The following is a 23,930-nucleotide window of genomic DNA, read 5'->3' as shown; positions in this document are numbered from 1 at the left end:
ATACACAGAGGCTGTGTGTCATTTCCAATATAGGCAAAGTGATTTGATCTGATCAGCAAAATTAATCTAAACAAGCCCTGCATAAGGTAGCAGAAAGAGGACAAAATGTCAGATAAAGAAAATGCAAGAAATTGTTTCAATCAAGATCCCAGCACAGATTCAGAAGTTCCTTTATTGCATAAGTGAGTGAAATGCCTTACCCTGCGCCATTATCCACAAGCACCCCCCCCCCCAACCTTTTTGGGTCGAGATCAGAATTTTCTATGACCTTCTCAAAGGTCATAAGGCTGCTGGTATCCTACTGGGTGCCTTTGTAAAAATTAAGAAAAGACACTCCTTTCTCCAGGCTGACTCAGCCCCAGCTGAGGGGCATGCTTTAGAGAGTGGAGCATGAACTGAATTTCAACTCCTACTCACATGTGAGGTGGCCACTCTCGTGCAGGATGCAACCAACTTAACCGTACACGGCCGTCCTGTCTTTATGTGCCAGTCCTGTGTGTACTACGGCTGTGGAGCCATCCAGTTCAACAAGGTCAGCATCTGGGAGTGCAGCTCACATATGGGCATAAATAGAAGCCTTACCTTCTGCTGGGCCAAATCGTCTTTAACTCAAGTAGATACTGTTAGCCAAGAATGACATACAAGACCATGTTTACAGAACTATCCCACACACAGGGGGAGATCATTTTTTCCAACCTTCTTATTTTAATTTTTTTTAACGTTTATTTATTTTTGAGACAGAGAGAGACAGAGCATGAATGGGGGAGGGGCAGAGAGAGAGGGAGACACAGAATCGGAAGCAGGCTCCAGGCTCTGAGCCATCAGCCCAGAGCCCGATGCGGGGCTCGAACTCACAGACCGCGAGATCGTGACCTGAGCTGAAGTCTGATGCTTAACCGACTGAGCCACCCAGGCGCCCCCAGCCTTCTCATTTTAGAAGACATCTTCATTAGGCAAGTCCAGATTGATAGTAATAATACTAACGATTCTTTTAGTAATGGCTAATGTATTTTTAATGTTGACTATATGCCAAGCATTATTCTCAATACCACACGTATTAACTCATATAATTGTCACAACATCTCTAGAAGGTAGTTAGCATTATTATCCCCATTGTACAGACACAGTTCTCTGAAACACAGAAAAGGTCAGGCACCTGCTCAAGGTCACAGCATAGAAGTGGTAAAGCTGGGATTACAACCTGAGTCCAGCTCCGGAATCTGTGCTGTTGAGTACTATAATCACTATGTAAAGTGCTCAAACGTAAAGGACGCCAGGATAGGTAGGTATGCAGTCAAATGGAAGTCCTAAGGAGGGACTCTGTACCATCTGGCCCAGCCCTCCGCCCTCCTGTCAAAGAACCCCAGCGCCCGAGCCTGGGGCAACCTATCCAAGCTAAGGGGTTGCCTCCTTTCTGAATGGTACCATCCTCTTGCCACGAAACCACACTGCCCTTGCTATCTGGGAAGTGAGTCTTCTGGTCTCAAGTAGTACAGAAAACAGTTGTGAGACCTGTTGTCAGGGAACCTGCCCACCGGGACTTAGAAAGAAGCCTGGGCTGTTCCCAGACCCTATCTCCCTGCTGGGTCGCACCCTGCCCCCTGGAGCAGGAGGAGGAGGAGGGGGCCGGACCCATTACCGCTGACGCACGACAGGTGCACCGCTGCTGTGACCCCATTAATCCCGTGCGCTCCGTTCAGCCACACGCAGGAACTACAGACCCCCGAGTCCTCACATCTTCGCATAAAGCTCTAATGGCCTGCTTCTGTTGTCATGACAACTCCAACGGCTCCTCAGAGTCCTCTAAGTACCTGAGGTGAAAGCAAAGGGGGCATGTTTGCCTCGGTGGGGCCACCGTGCCGTTGCCCCTGTGGCATTGTTGTGACGTCCGCCAGGCAAGGAGCTCCAGAAAGGGAGGAGCCTCTGAACCAGCCCCCACCGAGGCTGGCACCGGCCCCCCCTCCCTCCTGCTACGAGACCCCCAGACCAGCCTCACATCTCTCCTGGGGCTGCAGCCCGCCCTTAGGAATTGCCTCTGGGTAAACGGAAGGCCAGTGAGGGGTGAAGTTGGAGTCCACTATCCATTTACTGGATGTGTGACCTCGGGGGAAGCCCTTTGGCTCCTGTAGCTTGGAGACACAGAGTAGCTCAGAATGCATCAGGTTTCAGGGCATTCAGGTTTCATCTCCTCTGCCAAGGCTTCCCGTGCTGGGTGTCGGCCCACCTGCAGCTTACGGTTCCTTAAAACATTCTAGAAAATGCGAAGATTTAAGGGTCTTGAGATTTGTCACAGATTGACAAAGTGATTCACATGCCACCGAGTGTTTGGTTGCCTGGATTAATGGGTCTTAGTCAGAACTTGGCTGTTTTGAGCATCTTCCTTTAGGGTGAATATACATGCACAACGTTTTAGTAAAATCTCTGGACTAATGTCCTATGGGACCCATATTCTGTCCTTGCATGACAGGCTTAGAAACTAAATGCAGAGTCCCTACCTAAAAAAAAAAAAAAAATGTATCTGTATTCATGTTGGCCTGTAGTTTTAGACTCTCACAGTCTTTTAAAACTTCAGTTCTAACATCCCGATGCCCTGTTTCATATCTGCCTACCATCTATATGGTATCTGTACGTTTAATAGGCACATATTCTATGCTCATACCCAAGGCCTTGAAGGCATAAAAAGCATGCTGATTAAAAACCATAACTGGATTTCATTAACATGAATTCATGCAGTGCTTAATATCGCCTTTATTTGTGTCCCATGAAAAATAGCAACATTAATTCCAGTGAGTTGATTTGTTTTTATTTTTTCAATGATGTAACTAATGAAGTGATCTTGACCAAGTCACGTAACCTTGTCTGGCTTTTAGTTTTGACGAATGTGCGGTAAATAATAGTTTAATTGAACTGAGGTAAGGAATTGAGCTAAATGAGGTCTACAGTGAAATCACCAGTAAGAAGACACCTTGCATTTGCATGGTGTTACTTCCTGAGAGATGTTCATACATTTGGCCTCCGGAAACTATTACTTTTGTTCCTAACTACACGTCTCGTCCACCCAAAGCACGGATGTTGTAAACAGCTTTCTATACACTGTGCCCTTGTGTGATCTGTAAGAATTATTAGATGATGATAAACATGAGGTCCAGAAGAGATGACCAAAGATTATGTTTTCTTGAGAACCCCTTGAAAAGTTGGATGTAAAGACCGTAGCCAGCTCAACGGTCTGCTCAATTTTTACCGACTTTTCCATCTATTCTCTAGGGAAGACAGAATAGAAATGAGAATCCTGAGCCTTGAGTAGTAATGTTACTACAGAAGTCAGTAGTTCCCATTCTTATTAAAATTCATCATCTTCCCCATGCTCCCCTCCCCTCCTCCACTGCCATTTACTTTCCTTTGGGGTCAGGCCAGTTGCTCTGGAGGTCAGTGTATCTGAGCTAATTTACATGATTGGTCCAGTTAATTACCCCTTTCCCCATAAATACACTCCCAATACACCCCTCAGCAAGATTTTTACCTTGGTATCTCAATCTGCCCCCACTGAAAACATCACCAGGTATAGATACCCACTGCCACATTTGAAAATGAGCTCCAGTGTCTCAAAAGGAAAGGAAAGCCTCTGAAAATTCAGCCCTTGGGTATAATTGAAACGTTAGCACGGCCAAGTGCAGCTGGATGTCTTGGGACTGAAGTGGCATTCACGCATTCAGTGATATTCACTGAATGCCTCCTCTGTCCGCAGTGCCCCCAGACAGCTTCCAGATGGGAGGACCCAGACATGGTTTCCCTTTGCATGAGACTCTGGGAGGCCTGCAAGGACACGTGGGGGAACAAAGTCACTGCTGACATCCCCTAGGAAACACTGTTCTTCACATGAAGCTCCATCCAGCATTCTGTAGACCAGAGCTCCATTTCCAGCCTGGTGGGGACCTGGCCTGGGATTATGGGCAGCTCGTCTCATCCCTGCCCCACCCAAGGGAACCTTGTACCTCAGGGATAATCTCTCTTGTCATTACCTGCCTCACAGGGAGGTTGAGAGGATTTAATGAGATAATGTTTGTAAAGCTTTTTGAGTCCCTCAGAAGAATGAATGGAGCAATGCAAATGCAAAACATCATTATTATAGTGATTACAGAAGCACACTAGTCACAAGCAAGGGGGAGAAACCCTGATTCCATTATAATCTCCTATTTCTGAGAGCTGATAACATTCTGAAATGTGCTTCCCTTTTCCAGCTGAAATTCTCCACCTTTATAATCCGCTCAGAGGCAAAATGTTTGGGGAAAATTTTAGAAATTTCTCTTTAGTCTCCTTTGAGAAGGAAGAACATTAAATAAGCACACTTTGCCTGCTTACAAAGGAGCTGTTTTGACCAAAATCATTCAAAAAGCCTCAGCTTTATGACTTCAAATTTAGCTGGTCTTTAGTCCCCACTGAGATAAATGGAGCAGTGTTAAATTTGAAAGGGGAAAATTGGTTTGGCAAAGTTCTAATGTTTGATGCTGCCATTCAAGGGTTGCTGAACAGAGGCTGCTTTTTCCATATAACGAAATTGTTTCTTTCTAGAGAAATTATTCCAACAGGTTTTCCCACACTGGAAAGTGAGGTTTGTTATTTTGACAATAATTCATCCTTCTAATTTAGAAAGATCATTTATTTTCAGAAGCCTTTTAGGGTCCTTTTTCTTATGAAGAATCAGTCCCTGAGTAGCAGAAAAGACACTATAGAACTCACTGTAGGTACACACTGTAGGTGTCTCAAACTGAAGTGATTCTGGGGGCCTGGCAGGCAATATGATGGAGGGAAGTAGGTCAGGCATCATGACAACCAAGTGTGGCCTCTGAAGGGAGGACAATCTTCTTCCTTGTACTCGTTTATGTTCTGGAATGGGGCCCTGCAACCTAAGCTGACACAAGACAGATTACAAGGGAAAAACTAACAAAAGTTTATTTTTATTTATTTATTTGTTATTTATTTATTTATTTATTTATTTATTTATTTATTTTAAAAGTAGGCTCCACGCCCAATGTGGGGTTTGAACTCATGACCCTGAGATTGTCTACCGACTGAGACAGCTAGGCACCCCTACAAAAGTTTATTAGCACACACATGGCACATGCACATAGAAGGAGTAGGTGATGAATAACTCACAGGGGTAGTTGGAAGTTGGGGCTTCTAGAGCATCTTAAAGAAGAATGATAATTTTGTAAAGAAGTGATAAGACCAAAGAAAAGGGACTTAGGCTTTTGGGGGTTGCACACTGTGGAGAGGTAAATATGTGGGGGAAGCTAATGGAAGATAAGGATTAGTCAAAAGAGTTTGTATAAACTCTTTCCTGGTGCTGGCTAGTCTTTGCTAGAAAGGCTGTTTTGTCTTTGTTGCTGTGGGAAATGTACAGGGGGCCACCTTCACCTTCAGGGAATTTATGCTCCCTTTCAGGCAGGGAGGGGGGCAGCAGAGAGCTCAGCCCATGTTTGCTTTCTCTTAGCTGCATTCAATTTAAAATAATCCTCGTGTCAGAGTGGGCATATTTCAACGTGGCATATTCTGAATCTCTTCAGCTCCATGTTGGGGAGAGGTAGCACATAGAGGGCATTATGGGGGACTGGGGAAGCTGTCTGAAGGACCCGCCATTCTTCAGCTCCAGCTACCTCTTGCAGCACAGAAACACAGTTTTCCACCAGTTTTACAAGAGAAACCAAAAATCAACAATTCCATAAACCATCTACCAATTTTAAATGTTATTCACAAATTTTTTTTCTTTTTAACTCTGTGTAGCCAAAGCAAACAGCTGGCTCATGGGGAATTGTTTTCAACCTTCGATTTAAACTCATGTGGATTTTCCAACCACAGTGGTGGGAAAAAATGTTTTTTTCTGTTTGAGACCCATAGATTCTTACAATAACAGAAGAATCGTAGAATCCTGACAATTTCCCCATCTCCATCTTGGTATTTCCTTTCCTTTTCCATGGGTTGCTTAATTTCTCTCTCTGTACCTCAGTCTCTTCATTTCCAAAATCAGTAATAAGAGCACCTGCCTCATGGGAAGTTGTGAGTAATAAGTGAGAAGATATATAGAAAAAGCTAGGACCCTGCCATATCAGGAGCACTCAGTAAACCCTATGTTTTATTATTGCTTCTTATGTATGTATGTATGTATGTATGTATGTATGTATGTATGTATTTTTGGGAGAGAGAAAGAGCACAAGTGGGGGAGGGGTAGAGAGAGAGAGAGGTAGACACAGAACCTTAAGCAGGCTCCAGGCTCTGAGCCATCAGTACAGACCACCATGCAGGGCTTGAATCTACAAACAATGAGATCATGACCTGAGCCAAAGTCAGATGCTTAACCGACTGAGCCACCCAGGCACCCCTATTGTTTCATTTTTAACCAGTGGGACCAGGGCCTGAGAATCAAGTTCACTGTCTCTCTTGGCTGTAACAACACTGTCTCCATTGCTTAATTCACCTCAGTCCAATCCAACCTAATAATTTTGTGGGTTCATTACAAACTTAAGACCAAGAGGATGGAACAGACTTTTGAGAGCCAGCACTCCTGGCCACTGGAAGAGGGGATGCAGGTGCAAAGTCAGCTGAGTCAGGTGTAGTCAAAGCCAACCGGAAAACATCTATTTTCCAAAATGTAATCTTTGATGCTAAACTCTTGCTGTGGGGGAGGCATGGGGTAGGGGACAGATCTTCAAGAGGGGGCTTCATCTGGGTTCCAGTTTAGACACATTCTTGGGCTCCTTTGCCGTTCGCTTTTGAGGCTCATTTATAAAGTGAAAAGACTGGCCTGGACAACTTCTAAGCCTCATTCAGCCTTCATGTGTTTTAAGCAGTGAACAAAACAAAATCCCTACCCTCATGTAGCTGACAGTTTTGCTTTAATTTTCTGAGTCTGGCTTCTCTTTGCATCTTCTTCCATGGGACATACTTCCTACCAGGACAGAGGCAATTCAAATACCTATTGTCGATAATAATTTTGATCCTCAAAGAGTTTGTATTTTACTTGAAAGAATACTGTTATATACCTGAAACACATAGCATTACAAGAACAGGAGTTTACAAAGAAATGCTTTAAGAGGTAGAAAAAGGAAGCATAATGTAGAGCAATGGTAGTAGGGAAAGGTTGAATAATGGGTAGATTCTGAAGGTCCGGACAAATGAGAGGTGGAGAGGGCATTCAGGGGGATGAGAGCAAGAGCAAAAGCCAGGAGGTGGGAGAGCATATTAAATGTCTGGGAAGACTCTTGTTTTTCTCTATACTGACTGATCTATAAATAGAAAGGAGTGAGGGGGAATGAAGGTCAAAGAGGCATAATTTCTATAGGGTCCCAGGTTAACATTTCCAATCCCCTCACCAGGAAAACTGGAAAATTACATGATACAATTTGCACACTCAGCATTTCCCTGTTCCTTTAGAAAGTGTGCAGGGGGGCTCAATGAACTTGGGGAAGATAAAAAAAAATTTTTTTATGTCAAGAAACAAGAATCTGCCTGGGAGCCCGGTTGGCTCAGTTGGAAGAGCATGCAATGCTTGATTGTGGGGTTGTGAGTTTGGGCTCCACGTTGGGTGTAGAGATTACTTAAAAATAAAATCTTAAAAAAAAAAGAGAAAGAAAAACAGGAATCTCCTAAGAGATGCTATAGCAACAGGGAGGCATAAGAGAAAACAGAAGCCCCTCTTCTGTTGGGTGCTCCCAAGATCATCACGTAGCTTTAGGGGTGAACAGTTGCCACGGAAATTAAGTCTAATAAAAGAAATTCAGCACCACTGCCAGTCCCAAGTTCTGGAGTCATGAAAGTGAAATATTTTGCCTGCACTTCATCTGTTTGGGAGGGCACTCGGAGCTGCAGAGGGGAACTCAGGGAACATTTCTCTATCACAGAGAAAACAGATGATCCTGGGCCCTACTTGCCATGCAGAAGACGCCCACACATCTCCTCTGCACAGACAAAGGAACAGAGGACAAAGGCCAATGGGGACCCCAGGCTTGCCATGGAGAAGATCTGTGAGAGACAGTCTCCTTTAAAATGCAATTTTATATTGGGGCACCTGGTTGGCTCAGCCTGTTGAGGGTCTGACTTTGGCCCAGGTCATGATCTCATGGCTCGTGGGTTTGAGCCCCGCCTCAGGCTCTGTGCTGACAGCTCAGAGCCAGGAGCCTGCTTCTCGGATTCTGCGTCTCCCACTCTCTCTGCCCCTCCCCTGCTGACACCGTGTCTCTCAAAAATAAATAAGTTTAAAAAAAAGGTTTTTAAATGCAATTTTATTGATTTCTGTCCAGCCAGTAAAGGGAGCTCATTGATAAGGGGATTGACAGCAATCAAGCTATGCCAGTGTAACTCCTAAAACGGGCTGACAGAGGTGCTGAGTTTCCCTCATTAGACTCTATTTTTGCAGGAGCTATTTGCCCATAACACCACTTGGTAGACATCAGGAGGGCCTGACACAGAGGGGTCTCTATCTTTCCGCTGTACTTCAAGGGTCAAACTGTTGGCATGGGTTGGGTTATGTTTGTGTGTCTGCACACTCTGTGACTTGTCTATGTCTCCATTTACTGCCTCAGTATGGGGCTTGGTTTACCAGGATAGCGTGAACAGTGTGAAGGGCTAGTTGGAGGGTGGGGAGCTGACTTGAGCTCGGCCAGGACTGCCAGCAGCATTCTCCACCACTGTCACAAGTATAGACATTAAGTAACAGCAAAATGCTTTCTCTGCCAATACTTTAAGCTTCGAGATGAGTCCCCACACCTGCTGCTTTGCAATCACATTGCTACCTTTAATTCCTTCCATAGAGAAATCCTGCCCCTCTCTATACCCTTTAGAAGAGATTCAACAGGTAGTGTCAAAGGAGCAGCCCAGTCAGAAAGATACAGTGAATAGGTGCTTCCTTCCTCCTGTGGCCAAGGACAGCATGGAATTGTCTTCCTGCACCTACGTGAGTAGATACCCCCTAAACATCAGCCAGAAGCTACCAGAAGAGTAAATACTCCCCCTGAAGAACTGGTTGTTTGGCCATCTCGAGGAACAGGCAGGAGGGGAGGAAAAGATGGGGCTTTAAAAATCACACCCTGCCTGAAACTAACAACTTCTCCTTCCCCAATCTGGAACACTAAGCCCAAGAAAAAGGGTGGCTGGGCCCTTGTCAGCCTCCAGCCCTGAGCTGGGACCTTGAAGGAGTCACTTAACCTTGGTGAACTTCAGTCGCCTCATCTCTAATACCCGTGAGGCTCTACACTGAATGATGGTTAATAGCAAAGGGAAACAGTGATGTAAAGGGCAACGGGGATCGGCCCTCAGGAAAGTGCTGCCCAGATGAGTGATGGGGAGAGAGTGAGCACAAAGACCCCCTCGCGCGGCCCCAGCTGGGAAAGTGAGAGAGCCACCAGCTCCTCCAGCCAGGCACCCCTCAGGTTCCCACTGGGACGCAGTTACCTACAAGGAGTGTCATCCAATGGGTGCCATTAATAATCAGGCCAACAACATACACACATGCACTGGCCCAGACAGCCCGAGGTATGGAAACTCTTAGCTCTCTGTCATTACAAACTGGGAAGGAAGATACTAGCTGCCTTGAGTCAAGGAGGTGCGCTGAGCCCTGGAGGACAGTCCCTCTGTAGCAGGTATTTGGAACACAGGTGGGCAGAAAGCATCTCTGCAGAATGAGGCCACATCTGGGGTGTATGGATGCCCCGACCACCTCCCGAGCAAGGCACCTTCAAAGGGACCAGAGACTCCACCTTGCTCCAGCCTGGTTCCAGAGCTCATCATCCCCACAGAAGCTAGGAAAGCCCCCAGGCAGGCATACTCTCTCTCACTTTCTTGCTCATCTTCTCTTTCTCAGGAGACAGAGGCCGTGTGCTTCTGAGGACTTTTCTCTTCCAACCAAATCTCAGGAATCATGATGGACAATGTCCCAGGCACACAGGGGGAAGTATTAGTACAAAGTCTGCCTTTACCTTGCAGACAACTGGGGCCAGGAATGGGGAGACTGGAGCCCAGGGATTTGTGGCAGAAAGACTAGGGAATGTGAGATCACTGTATACGGTATTCTCACACACTGTACCCGCAATACATGCTCAGGGGCCATCATACAGGCTTCAGAGGAGGGAGTTCTTTATGAGCACGGAGGGAGCGGTTGGCATGTCCCGGACACTTCCTCATGCCTTGCCCACGGTGGGACCTGGGGTGCTGGAGAAGGCAGGCAGGGAGGGCAGCCCAGGCAGAGTGAAGGTCAGGAGGCCGGCCCCAGCTCCAGGGGCTTGCATAGTCCATGGGAACAAAAGGAAGGTGCACTGTCCTGTTCCTCTACTCAGTATCTTCCTTATTTACTCAAACACATTTCCCTTTTGTATACTTTAGTGAGTTGAGAAAAATAGAATTAACAAAAGTATTTCTCTGCATAGTTCCCTTTTTGCCATACTACCTTATTTTCTGTTTCTGTTTTATGTTAAAAAAAAAAAAAGAAAGACTTCTCATGTAGTCTTAGAAGATGGCATTTACTCTTGGCCTTGGAGAACATAAAGAGATTTTATGCCCTTGAGCATGGCAGAAGGTGGGGTAGAATGCGTGTTCCCCTGGTCTTTCCTGGGCTGGGCCAATTTGGGGCCAGGATCCTGGTTACACATTCCACTTTGCTTCTAAGGGGTTTATGTGGTTCCAGACTTCAGTTTTTAATTCTGAAAAAGAGAAGGGTTTAGATTAGATGAGTTTCAATGTTATTCCCAGCATTAAGGTCAATGAGTCCATTGTATCATTCATTCATTCATTCATGCATTCAATCATCATTCGATAAATGTCTTCTGAGTATTTACTGCCTGCCAAGCCTTGGAAGTGCAAATATGAGCAAGTCACACTCTGGCAAAGTTAGCAGATCACATACACAGCTACAGCTGCCAAAAGGAAAGCTACTCTGGGAAGCAAAGCAAAGAAGCAGCAGCCACGGTCGGTCAAGGGATCAGCAGCCAGGGGTCAGTGCACAGCCCTAGAATGACCAGAGCATGACAGTGAGGACTCTATGGGTGTGAGGCCTGAACCAGGATGTCAGGCCAGAAGGCAGCATGGCCCCAGCAGGTTTCAAGGACAGAGTGCCAGCTGCACGTATGGGACAGCTAGCTGTGAACGTAAACCACTAAGAAGGTAGCCACGGCAGCCTCAGACATGAGCGTCCAGTTACCATTTCTGAGGCAGAGCATGGGGGAGCACAGGGCTTCAGGCAGTTGGAAGAAGCCCAGTGATTGAAGCTGATGCACAGAATGACAGTTCTGTAGGGAGGGACAGCTAGGTACCACCAGAGACTATTGAATTAGAACAGCTTCCAAACCTACTTCAGATGGACCTGGTCTTAGCACCTGAGAGCAGGGCTCAGTCTACACGGAGGATAGATGCTTCCACCTGGGATAGAGAAGAGCTGCAGAAACTACGACCAGGTAGAGCCTAAGAAAAGAAGTATGATAGTGAAGGTGATAATAATAATAAGGTGATAATAACAATAATAATAACCAGCACCTGAGCTAACAATGATTAAGTACTTAGAATGGGCTAAGTACTTGCTAATGATTTTATGCTAATTATTCCTTATAGATTTCACAATAACTCTATAAGAAAGATATGATGACCCCCACTTTGCAAGTGAGGAAACAGAGTCTTCCACAGGTGCAACAACTTAACTTGCCTTGAACTAGTCAGGATCACCTATGTAATGCCACATAACAAAAATGTCCCAAATCGCAGTAGCTTAACAAAACAGAAGTTCATTTCTCATTCATGTTGAAGAGAGATCAGCAGGAGTCTCTGCATACCCTTGTCACTTAGACTCCAAGGCTAAATTAAAATTGACACGTGTCCTCAATTGCTATGGTTGGGGAGCGAGGGAAGAGAGTGTGGTAAATTTTCCACTAGCTTTTACACCCCCTCTTCTACATCACTTCCCCTCATACCCATGGCCAAAACACCATGGTCACACCTGGCTCCAAAGGGGCTGAGAAGTCCAGTTCTACTGTGTGCCCAGTTAAAGAATGGAGGTATTTATCAACAGCCCTATTACTGTGTATACACTAGATGGGGAAACCAAGTTTAAACCCATGTTGGCTGACTCCAAAGCCCGCATTCTATCCTCACACTATTCTAGAGGAGAAAATCTCCTGACCCCTTCATGTTCTACCCCTCACTGTCCTTACCAAGCCTCTTCCCCTCCCTTCCCAGGCCTCGGGCGAGGAGACAGGCACGGGGTGATTGATGGCTCCCAGCAATAGTTTGGAGAGATTATCTAACAGCATGTGCTAAAGGAGCCATGGCTGGGAGGCTGCTCATAATAGCAATTGAAGCACTAGTTTCTGCAGGGCTTGGAGTGCCAGGGTCTCGAGGGTTTATTAATCCCATAGCAGTCTTGGGAGGGGTTCACTGCTGCTGTTATTTATACCTTTTGCTGTGCTCATCCAGCAAAGACAGTCAGCTGGGATTATGTTCCAGGGAAATGGAGCCCTGGCTCCATTCCAAGTGAGGGCTGCAGAGGGCTCTTCCTTCTAGGTCAGCTTGTAGACTGCATTCACAAAGAAGAGTGAATGGAAGCTCTTACATCATAGAGATGCAGACATGCACATCCCATCAGAGAGGAGGATATGAAGTCTTGGGATTTTGTGAACTCCTTTAGCACTAAAATTAAGGGCTACCTCCTCTTGATGTCCCCTCACAGCCCACAGGGACTGAGTGTGCCTTCCTTGAAACCATTGTCCTCTTGATGTCTGTCCCTGCACCTCTTGTTAGTTACCTGGTTTTATTTTCTTTTTCCCTATGACATGCCCTGTCTGCTGCAATTAAAGTGAGTTTTTCACAGCGCAGATTGTGACTCATGCTTTGTGAGGACACACAGAGCACTGAGCACATGCAAGGTATTCAGTCCGTGTTTGCAGCCCTGTCTTCTGCTCGCCTCTCGGAGCCTACCTTCGGCCATTCTCCCTGTGCTTTCACATCGCACTCTTGCCAGCTGTAAGGAAGGGCTCATCTTGCCTTTGCATCCGTCCTTCTGTGAGCACACATTTCCTTCAGCCTGGAGTGCCCTTCTCCTCCCCGTTGCCAACTCCCCACCCCAGCAAAGTGGATCCGTCCCTCCTTAGGCCAACACTGTCCCTTGCACATAGTTCCATTACAGACATTTTTATGTTTCAATTAGCTGTTTACCTGTCTTTCCCAACTAGCCTGAGAACTACTTGAAAATAGACACATATCTTCTTTATATTTTGTGCCCTCGTGTTCTTACCAATGTCTGGACGGGACTAGTGGGAGGTGAGTGAGGTGTTTGCCTAGGGAGCAGAACTTAAGGGTGGGTGGTGCCAAAACTCCCGTAATGAAAATAGATAATATTTAATGCAATGTGTTTAAAAATCCAAATTAATGCAAAAGAATCTGAGATGAACAAAACATTTACATTTTAATCTTTTTTTAATGTTTATTTTGAGGGAGAGACAGAGTATGAGCAGGGGAGGGGCAGAGAACGAGGGAGACACAGAGTCCGAAGCAGACTCCAGGCTCTGAGCTATCAGCACAGAGCCCAATGCAGGGCTTGAACTCACAAGCCCTGAGATTATGGCCTGAGCCAAAGTCGACACTTAACCGACTGAGCCACCAAGGTGCCCCACAAAACATCTACATTTTAAATAAAGATGGGATCAATAAGAGTATCGTGCTGGATCATACTGGAGCCTGAGGCAAAAGGAAAATTCGAAAATACTGATTTGTCTTTATTTGGGTGAATAAGCAAGTGAATAGTTGGAAAAACTTTGCAGATTGAACTGCCAGTTACCCAAAGTTTTAGTATTTATGGTGAGAATTACCCTTGTGTGCTTTCCAGATCCTTTTTCATTCTATTTTCTGCCTGTGGTGCAATCAGAACCCTTTCCCGAGTTGAGAGAAGAGGAAGACACGCAAAACAATGGCCCAACTCCAGTCAGCTGCATGTATCTTGCTCGGTTAGTCCAAGCACCTTGCCGTGGGTCGAAGACTTGAGGCCCATCCATGGTTTGGGTGTAAAGACAAAGAGCTACCTCCATCCCCACCCCCAGATGGTCACTTTGCAAACAGAAGGCTTTGATCGCTGGGGACAGACACTGAGTAAGAAACTGGATGTTAGAGTAAATCCACGTCCACCACCAGCAACACAGAATGTGTACCCCTGGGGGGAAAGTTGACGTTTTGGGTTGAAATTAGTTTTTTGGGGTCTTTTACATATCATTGTTGTCATAGATAAAAGCCCAAGAACTGACCCTACAGCCAGGTCTGAAACCACTCTTGTCCTTAGTTGAAGGCGTTCGTGTGGGATATTTGGAAAGGCACCAGGCCCAGGATGAAGAGCTTCGTTTGGGCCCAGCTCTGCTCTCACTAGCTGTGTGACCCTGACCATGCTATTTAGCCATTCTGAGCTTCAGATTATTCGTGTGTAAAAAGAAGGGGTTAATCTGCAAGATTATGGTTTTTAAACCCTGTACTATGAGACCTTAGGGCTATAAGAAGCTCTCTTAGGGGCCACAGATAGAATTGTGAAGCTCCCCTGTTTTATCCAGAGCATCCTGATTTCCATCACTTATTAGATTCCCATGCAGGATTTGTTTTTAAAAACAGGGAGAGTTCCCACTGCTTATTAAAAAAATGATGTAAAACACTGGTCTAGATGATTTAATAATCCTACCAGCCATACTATGTGATACAATCTGTTAGCTGCAACCTTCAAGAGTGACACATGTGCTCTAGCTGTGTCCAAAGGATATGTCCCCAAAGCCTGTGGACTAGGAGGGCCCAAGGTAGAGACACACAGAGAATGATGACTTGAATTTCTTCATCCTTCTGTGGTATAAGTGCCTTTGTTTCAAGAACTCACTCAAAATTAATCACACTGCTATTGCCACAAGTTTTGAGAGAGGTTACTAAGATCTAGTCCAATGACTTATTCAATGCTTGAATCCCTTCCTTCCCATTCCCATCAAGTGGTCGTGCAATGTCTTCTTGAATTCCTCCAGTGACTGTGAACTCACTGCCTTTGGTCATAGATGATTTGAACCCCTGATTCATAGTGATTGACATTTTTAGATCATGTAGGACAAGCCTAATCTGTCTTTATAGAATAACCCTTCAAATATTTGAAGAGAGTGGCCACTGGCTCCTCCTCATCTTCAATTGGTTGAGCTAATCAACCTGGCCCTTGAGCTCTTGTCATTCTGGTGTGCGTTTCACTGTGCAGGTGGCCCTCCCTATTTCTTCTTTTACTGGACATGCACCAGAATGGAATGCCACGTCCTGCACAGTAGCAGACCAGAATAGAGCAGAACAGTTTCATTTTTCTAGTTCAGTGCTTTTCAACCCTGCTGCACACTATAATCACCTGTGCAGCTTTTGAAAAAATATTGTTTTCAAGACTCCATCTTTTGACCCAGGGTACAGAAGTTTGCTCGATTCTTGCTCTGACTGGCCAATAATCTATTGGCGTGTACTACGCAGCTTGGTTGATCAACGAATTTGAAGGAAGAAGGGAAGAGTACTATTGTTTGAGTATCTTTCATTCATAATTCTGAGCTAGACACTTGGGTACATTATTCCATTTACTCTTCATCTATGAGCCAGGTGGTTTTGCCCCAGTTTTACAAAGGAGAAATCTGAGGCTAAATGAAATTCAGCCATTCACTCAAGTTCACTCAACTAGACCAGTGGAGAATTGGGATTCCAACCCAAGTCCATTTGAGCCCAGAGCTCACTTTCTTGTTATCATGCTTCTCTCTCTCTTTTTAAATTTTTAATGCTTATTATTTACTTTTGAGAGGTAGAGATGAAGCACGAGTGGGGGAGGGGCAGAGAGAGAGGGAGACACAGAATCTGAAGCAGGCTCCAGGCTCCGAGCTGTCAGCACAGAGCCCGACACAGGGCTCAACCACGAACCGTGAGGTCATGACCTGAGCTGAAGTCAGACGCTCAACCAACTGAGGCGCCCCATTATCATGCTTTTCTTAATTCAATTAAGTTAGCAGTTCTTCATTAAGAATCAGTACCTACCAAATGCTAGACATGTTCTAGGCCAGCAACTTTTGTGAGCTGGAGTTTTTGTGGCAATCTGCCAAGCGGTGCCAGGACACAGAGCATTTCCTTTTTTCATTCAATGATTTGTTTATGGGTACGTTTTCTTGAAGGAAAAATCATGTCGGTGTAATGCAGGCTTTGTAGAGAAATAAGTCTTTGGTATTTGGTTGTAAAATAAATGTCAGAATAAAATGTTTGAGAAAATAAAGAGCTGTATATGAAATCACTTCCCACGGAGCTGTAGAATACTGATGGACTGTTGCTGGGGTTTCATTATTTAAGGTAAATTTGGTACATAAGGAAGGAACTGCTGTACCCTGGTGGTTATTGATCCCCAGAGCTCTCGTCTCATTGCCAGCAATGATTTCAGAGTGGCTTCTCCTTGTCTTAGTCACGAGGTTTAAAGACCATTCTAATCACAGAGCGACATGACCATCAACCAGTGGCTTTGTGACTCTTCACACCAAAGCCTCTGCAACATACTCTAATAAAGATGTTGACCACTGTTTCCATCTTAGATTGACTAAGCAGGGCCATTTGTGGGGGCTATTTATAGGCTGAAAATACCAGCCAGGGAAGAATAACAAGGTAAGAATAAGGAAAGCATTCCAGATCAGAGAAGGAGAGAGAAAAAACAAAAGCGAGATAATACAAGGTGTGTATGGAGCACCAATACTCTAAATGGGATTCCTTTAGCCGTACATGTCCTCCTACCCAGCAGCCATCTCTTTCCCAGGCTTAGATCAACCCCTCCTACAGATGATAGCTTAGGATGCCCCTCTTCCTGAAGGGCTTCCTTGATGACCTAAGATTGGCTCAGTATCCCTCCCGTGATCTCCCAGTCCCTTATTGTCATTGTAGGACACACAATACTGTATTAACATTCACCCATCATTTAGGGGGTTTCCTCTCCCAGACCAAAGCTTCTTAACTATGGCCTCCAGGTGAGTTACAGGTGTGCCCCAGGTTTTGCACACCTCAGCACTTGGGACATCCCCACTGCTGGAGCTAAATAGCTTAGACTGTCTGGCCATATGTGGCAAAACTATTTCTTGTATGCCATGATACAGAAAATTTTAGGAAACACTGTTCTAGACTATTCATGAATGACAGGGAGAGAGGGAGTTTGAGAGGGAGGGAAGGAAGAAAGGAGGGAAGGAGGAAGAGAGAAATAGCCTGTCCAGGTGGGAATAGATTGTTTTAGCAACTGGTGATACTTGTGGACTACCATTTACCAAATTTTTCTGCAGGCACTTTTTGTCTGGGTAGGTAAGAGGTTATAATACATGACATTGACAGTTTCCCCTGTCTTTTGAGCCAGGCTGACTGGGTGAGAAGGGCATGGTCTTTGGATTCACCAAACTTAAGTCTAAATCCCAGCTCTAAGATAGGATCTGTAGGACCTCACCTAAGTTATTTCACCTCTCTCTGCCTCAGCTTTCTCAACCATAAAATGAGAATAATGGTAGTTTTGTTTTTAGGCTATTATGAGAATTAACAAAATGATGTTGTGCAATATTCTTGGCACATGGTGACATACGGTCACTCAACATTTTCCCTCACATTTTAAATTTTGTTTCAGAGCCATTTCAGAAGCCACTTTTGCAATAAATGACAGTAACATGGCTTAGTGCTTTGGTTTGAGGAGCTGAAATCCAGTCCTGGTTCTATATTTATTAGTTGTTTGAGCTCAGGCAAATTACTTAACCTTCCCCAGCTCCTGTGCATCTCTCTTTCTCAATCTGTAAAATGTGAATAACTGCTCCTGCTTTGCCATTTTTGTTCAGAGGATGAAATGGGTTCACGTGGGTAAAGTCCTCAGAACATGCCCACACATCGTTACACTCATGGTTATGTTTGCTTTTGTCCACATGACCCAGGGGGAGGCAGCTGAAGGTAGCCAGCAAGCTGAGGACACGCACAGGCACACTGCCATCCGGCTTTCTGCTTTGTGGTTGTGGAGATTTCAAAGCATCTGCAACTGGGGCCCTGTGCTGACGGCTGGGTGGGAGAGGCAGGAAAGTTCATTTGCAGCTAATATATATTCAGCTGTACTAATTAGCCCAAGCCCCAAAGCCTAGAATAAATTAAGCCAGTCTTAAAAAAAAAAAAAATGAGGCCGTAGGCTAGAAAGTATGTTGAGAACTTCTCTTTGTTATTATTGTTCTAATTGTTGTAGGAGTGAAAATGTTCTTACGAACCAAGGTAGTCTGTGAACCAGAAGATCCTGGGCCCCTGTGTCCAGGGTCATAAAGGGATCTGAGCATAAAATAGCAAGTATTTATTATTGTAACTTTCAGGTTTTCAGAGTCGGCTATGGCCACACATTCCACATATCGTGCACTCAAACTTTGCAACCCGCCTGTAATAGCTTCCTAGAGCTGTCCTAAAAAGTACCAAAAACTGGATGTCTTGCAACTACACAGACTACTGTCTCAAGTTCTGGAAGCCAGAAGTTCAAAATCAGGATGTCATCAGGCCCAGGCTCTGACATCTCTGGCGGAGAATCTTTCTTAAAAGATTTTTTTTAATGTTTATTATTTTGAGAGAGAAAGTGCACATGCACAAGTGGAAGAGGGGCACAGAGAGAGGGAGAGATAGAATCCCAAGCGGGGTCCGCACTGTCAGCGTAGAGCGCGATGCTGGGCTCGGACTCACAAACTGTGAGATCGTGACCTGAGCTGAAATCAAGAGTCGGATGCTTAACTGACTGAGCCACCCAGGCACTTCTGGTGGAGAATCCTTTGCCTCTTTTAGCTTCTGGTATTGGTCAGCATTCCCTGGCAGCCCTTGGCTTGTGGGTGCAGCACCCCAGGAACCCGGCTGCCTTCTCCCTGTGTCCTCCCATTGTCTTCCCTCTATCCATGTTTGCCTTATGTACATATTTTCCCTTTTCATAAGGACACCAGTCATACTGGATTAGTATCCACCCTGAGGACTTTATTTTAGTTTGACTATCTCTGCAAGGGTCTTATTTCTAAATAGAGCCACATTCTCATGTGCTTGGTTTAGACTTCAACATACCTTTTCGGGGGACATGATTTAACCCTTTGCCATCACCCTTTAAGATTTGTATTTTATCATCTTGTTTTACAGATGAGGTCATTGAGCCTCAGGAGGACAAGAAATGTGTTCAGGTCACACAGTTGGCATTTAGAGATAGCCCATGTCTTGCAGACTCAGGCAGGATCCCCCCACACTCTTCCTGGCTTCTTTGTTGTGTCATGGTGTTGTAGGTTGACCTAGAACTTCTTATGACACTGGTTGATCCCACACCTCACTTGTACACATATGCATCTGATCTGATTAATCAATTCTGTGATCTTTGCATGAACTCTCAACTGGACATGTCCCTTTCCTGTTTTGGACCTGAACAGTGGCTGATCCTCACTGTGGTGAGGTCAGAGAGCACTCCAGAGAACTGGAGTGAGTGACCAGGTAGATGAGGAGAGGAGTACTTTGTTTCTACCAAGGCAACAAGCTGGTTCCTGACCATTGAGAATCAGCTCAAGTCTCTGATGCCCCGTCTTCGTTGACCCCTGGACTGCCATGGTCTCCACTGACCAGTTTATGCACTGTCCTTCCTGTGTGCTGACCCACGTGGCTCCTCGGATCCACCTCTCGGGGGGTGCTCTGGGCTCCCTGGTGTGGGCAGGAGTGAGAACTGTGTATGCTGTTAGCATCAGGAGGGGATCTCTTGTCCACGTGGCATCATGTCACTCTTGTGACAGGTTTGTTATTGCTCTGGGCCAGCTCAGCAGGCTCGCACAGCTCCCTCCACCTCTCACAGACAATGTGACTTTCTGAGGCTCCCCTGCCAGCTCAGCCCCCTGCCTGGGTTTTCCTGCTCCTGGCCGCTCTGGCAGGACCTCCTGACTCTCTGGTCATTCTATGTTCTACTCAGGCACAGACGGCCTGCTGGCCCTTTGGGAGCCAGCCGAGCCCCACTGGGGGGTGGGGGTGGTAGTGGGAGGAGCCATTTCCTCAGAACCTCTCACTGCCTACATATATCCTGCCACCCTTTCATGTGAACAACGCACCCCACAGTGGCGTGGGGCTCTGTGCCCAGTGGGTCAGGCAAGAAACATGGCAAAGGCTTCTCTGCCCACTCTGAGGGGTTCCCAGAGTCTCAACCTCAAGGTGGAGCCCAGAGTGCAGTCCACACTCACACAGAAAACTTTGTGCTCTCCTTCACTTCTTCAGCACCACCTTCCAAAGCTCAGAACATTCTTACCTCCTCCCTGTATGAGGGGAAAACTGCCTCTTACTGCCTCAGGCATCCACCTCCCCCCCCCTTCTCTGGACTGAGGTATGAATTCCTTGCTTGAGTCCTCCAGCCCTTGCACTCGATAGTCAAACCTCCACTGTTGGTATTAAAACAATAATGCAACAATAGCTCTGGTGCCATTGTTTGCAATAGCAAGCCCTGGCTTTTGGGAACTCAAGGTCAAGAATCCAAGTCTTGGTTCTCCAGAGGTTCTTTGGTGACCTGGGGCCATTAGTTGTAGCCTGCTAGTCTAGTTTTAAAGGGGAGAGAATTGTAGGGTCGAAAGGAAAATTCACGAGGTAATATTTTAGAATACTGCTCTAATTTTATTTTCGCTTTGAGATTTTGCTGCCAAGAAGAGGAACATTTCTGGGCACCACCCAGAATTTGTAGCCAATTTGGTGGAAGTCATTTTCATGAGTTCTAGGCTCTGACCTGTAGGAGCTGATTGGTTTTGCTCTCGTCCAGGGCCAGAGACAAGATCTCTAATTCTGGCTCCTCGCATTTGAAACATGTGCTGTCAGTCCCCAGAATGTGAATATAGATAGATTAGCCCAAGATGGTCTGCAGCTAGAACATGATGGAATTATAGTGAGTTGTCCCTGAGCTTCATTTTTCTTTATTAGCAGAAAACATGTCACTTTACTCCTGCCACCAACACTATTACCTGATCACCTTGTCCAATCTCTGTCATTTTACAAATGCAGAAACGGAACCCTAGAAAGGTAAGAAAAATTGCCCCAAAGACTCCAACACTTCATTGCCATGAAGCCAAGGCAAGGAGCCCCGAGTGGAGATGAGCACTCCTACCTTTTCTCTCTACCACCCCATGTTGCCACGAGGTTTCCTTACTCTTCCCAAACTACACGTTGTTTTTCAACTATAAATATTCAGTTTGGAGCGCAAAGCCTTGACCCCAAGAAGCCCCAATCCATCTGCTCGTGGCTGCCGAAGACAGAATTTCTGATGAGCTGGAACTCAGTTTCTTTGCCAAGAGCCTTCAGCCCGCTTGCCAAGAGAAGATCGGTTCTCCGCTCAGATGAACCCCCATCTGGGGGTGTGCGGATTACAGTGGAGGCAGCTTCTTGATGTGTCCACGGCACACCATCACAAGGCCCTTGGTCGGCAGGAGGAGGCCCCGCACAGCCACAGCCAGATGGCGAGGACGAGGGGCCCCATCTCCAGTTCCAGGTGACACCACCACAGCGGCAGCAAGCTCGGCAAAGCCTGGGTCAGCCCCAACACCATGCAGACATTTCTGTGAATTTTTAAAAAGCAGCTGTCAGCTCACACTTGCTCCACTGAGCTTTCCGTCCTGATGGCTAGACTGGCAGGATTCCCACTTGGAAACCTGGGAAGAAAACTTACTTACTGTCAATCACAACTGTGCACCTTTCAGCTCTGTGTTTGTTTTCAAAGCACAGACCTCCTGAAGACCTGAAACACACGGTTCTTTCTGTTAGAATACACGGAAGCTCCACACCTTGCCTTTGAAAGACAGTAGTGAGAATTCAAAAAGCTGTTGGGGCAAATAGAGACACATGGCACACTGTGGTTGGGGGGGGGGGGGTGGAACCACGCAAGCTCTCCTTGTATGGACCCCAAACACACAGGCACATAGTCACTCATGCATCTCCCCTCCTCCCTTTATGCAAATCCAATGTGGTGAAAATAAACACCATAGACCGTCTTGAAGGTCAAAAGAAAATCAGTGACAAAAGGGCTTCTTTGAAAGGGGGTAAAAAGAGTCCCACTAGCTTTCCTTTGCTGCAAGTTGTTGAAGAAGGGAAGGCTTATTCCATGTGCACGGGTTATTATAATGTAATAAGACGGCTAGTCTTGTGTGGCTCGTTAGCTAGTCCTGAAGATAATTCTAAGAGAAGTTCAAAGGATATTTTGAGCGGTGGGAGAATCAGCAAAGGCATTACTTTGAATGACAGTCCTCCCTTGGATCTCTGTAAAAAGTTAATCACGTTTCATATGCAGATAGGTACCCCCCAGGTATAAGTGTTGGGCTTCGTTCATTTATTCAAATGGTATTTCTGTGCTCTCACCCCCTGCGCGTCACCGTGGCAGGTGCGGAGAGGCAGACAGAGAAGGTAGCTTGGTTCTCCTGCCCCTGCTCTGTTTGGGGTGAAGTTAGGTTGTGTAGAACAAAACATTTAACTGACACGGCAAGACAGAATTGTCAAAATAATTGGCCACGCCTCGCGTGAAAGCATGAAGTTGTCTCTCATCAGCTGCTGGAGCCACCTCCCTGCGTCTCCCCCAGAAGCTGTGTCCCTGAATCAATGTGTAGATGTCAGATGGTGGGGTTCTTGGGGTCATCTCTGCAGGTGATGGTCTTCATGGTGGGGTTCTCATCTTAGTTTTTCCTTTGCTTAGACTGTTGTGACCTCAGCATCTTTTTTTTTTTTTTTTTTTTTAAGAGAGAGGGAGACAGAGCCCGAGCAGGGGAGGGGCAGAGAGACAGAGGGAGACACAGAATCTGAAGAAGGCTCCAGGCTTTGAGCTATCAGCACAGAGCCCCTGACACAGGGCTCGAACTCACAAACCATGAGATTATGACCTGAACCCAAGTCGGTGCTTAACCAACTGAGCTACCCAGGCGTCTCGTGACCTCAGCATCTTTTAAGGGATCTCTGATGTGTTTGAGTTGTTGTGAGGGCCAATATACTCCTTAAAAACTGAAGCTGCCCGTGGAGGGGGCAAGGAGGGGGCGGGAAAGGAGTGGAAGAATAAAAGGCAGGGCTTGCAGGGGACAAGGATACAAGTTGGGCATCCCAAGGAGAAAGAAGTGTTGGAATGAAGAGGGCTCAGAGGTGCTGTTGGCAAGAAGGAAGCATGGGCAGTGTTGCCCCTGATGGTGGCTCTCTATTTCCAGGTGGACCCCTGAAGCGGCCTCCCTGTCTCCACCCCCCGTGTCCTCCCCATCATTTTACCCATCGTCGCCCCAACTCTGACTTTGTTTCTACCCCCTCAGAACCCTCAATGTGTTATCACTGATGCTGGTAAAGTTCACATTCCTGACCCTGACACCTCACTGAGCCAAAGCACTCTCTACCACTCTCCTCCCTGAATCCTTTCCTCCTGCCACACGGTCTATTTGGAGTTGCCCAAACACACTGTGTGTTTCCTGGCTCAGGCCTTCACCTCCACCTGGAATGCCTTGCACCCCATCCCCTTACCGAACCGGCCCATCCCTTAAGCCTCTCAAAGCCCACCCTGCTTGCCTTTGAATTCCTGTCATCCCTACAGCCTGGAACCCTCCTGTAGCCCTAATATAATGCCTCGTGTTACAGAATAATGGCTATATGCTTCATAAATCTTAAATGCAGGCAGGCAGGCAGGCAGGCAGACAGGAAGGAAGGACTAGATGGAGGGAGGGAGGGGAGATTCCCTTCATCCTTTACTCTGAATAAACACGACTTATGCTAGGAAATGATGAAGGGCTCTGAGTCAGTTATTTTGCTTAGCTGAGAGAGTGTTATATCGATAAAGCTCAGAAAAACTTCTTGACACTTGGTGGTACCACCATGGTAAAGGTAAAGAGCACCTGACTTTGGGGTGAGCTGAGCCAGGGCCTCAGATG

At 46.2% G+C, this 23,930-nt stretch overlaps 1 protein-coding gene and 1 long non-coding RNA gene across 2 annotated transcripts in view; one reads left to right on the top strand and one right to left on the bottom strand.

The window, feature by feature from the left end:
* Nucleotides 1-23,930, top strand: part of TNR (tenascin R) — a 407,762-nt gene that overhangs the window by 137,955 nt on the left and 245,877 nt on the right. The gene's annotated exons all lie outside the window — the stretch shown is intronic.
* Nucleotides 10,490-12,690, bottom strand: LOC131496430 (uncharacterized). The gene is made up of 2 exons (XR_009254488.1): nucleotides 12,431-12,690; nucleotides 10,490-10,688 (listed from the first exon to the last, which is right to left on the bottom strand). It is a non-coding gene; the product is annotated as an uncharacterized LOC131496430 (long non-coding RNA).

The sequence above is a fragment of the Neofelis nebulosa genome, chromosome 15 (genome assembly GCF_028018385.1).
Source record: "Neofelis nebulosa isolate mNeoNeb1 chromosome 15, mNeoNeb1.pri, whole genome shotgun sequence".
Lineage (NCBI taxonomy): Eukaryota > Metazoa > Chordata > Mammalia > Carnivora > Felidae > Neofelis > Neofelis nebulosa.
This window is presented reverse-complemented; position numbering and strand designations above follow the sequence as displayed.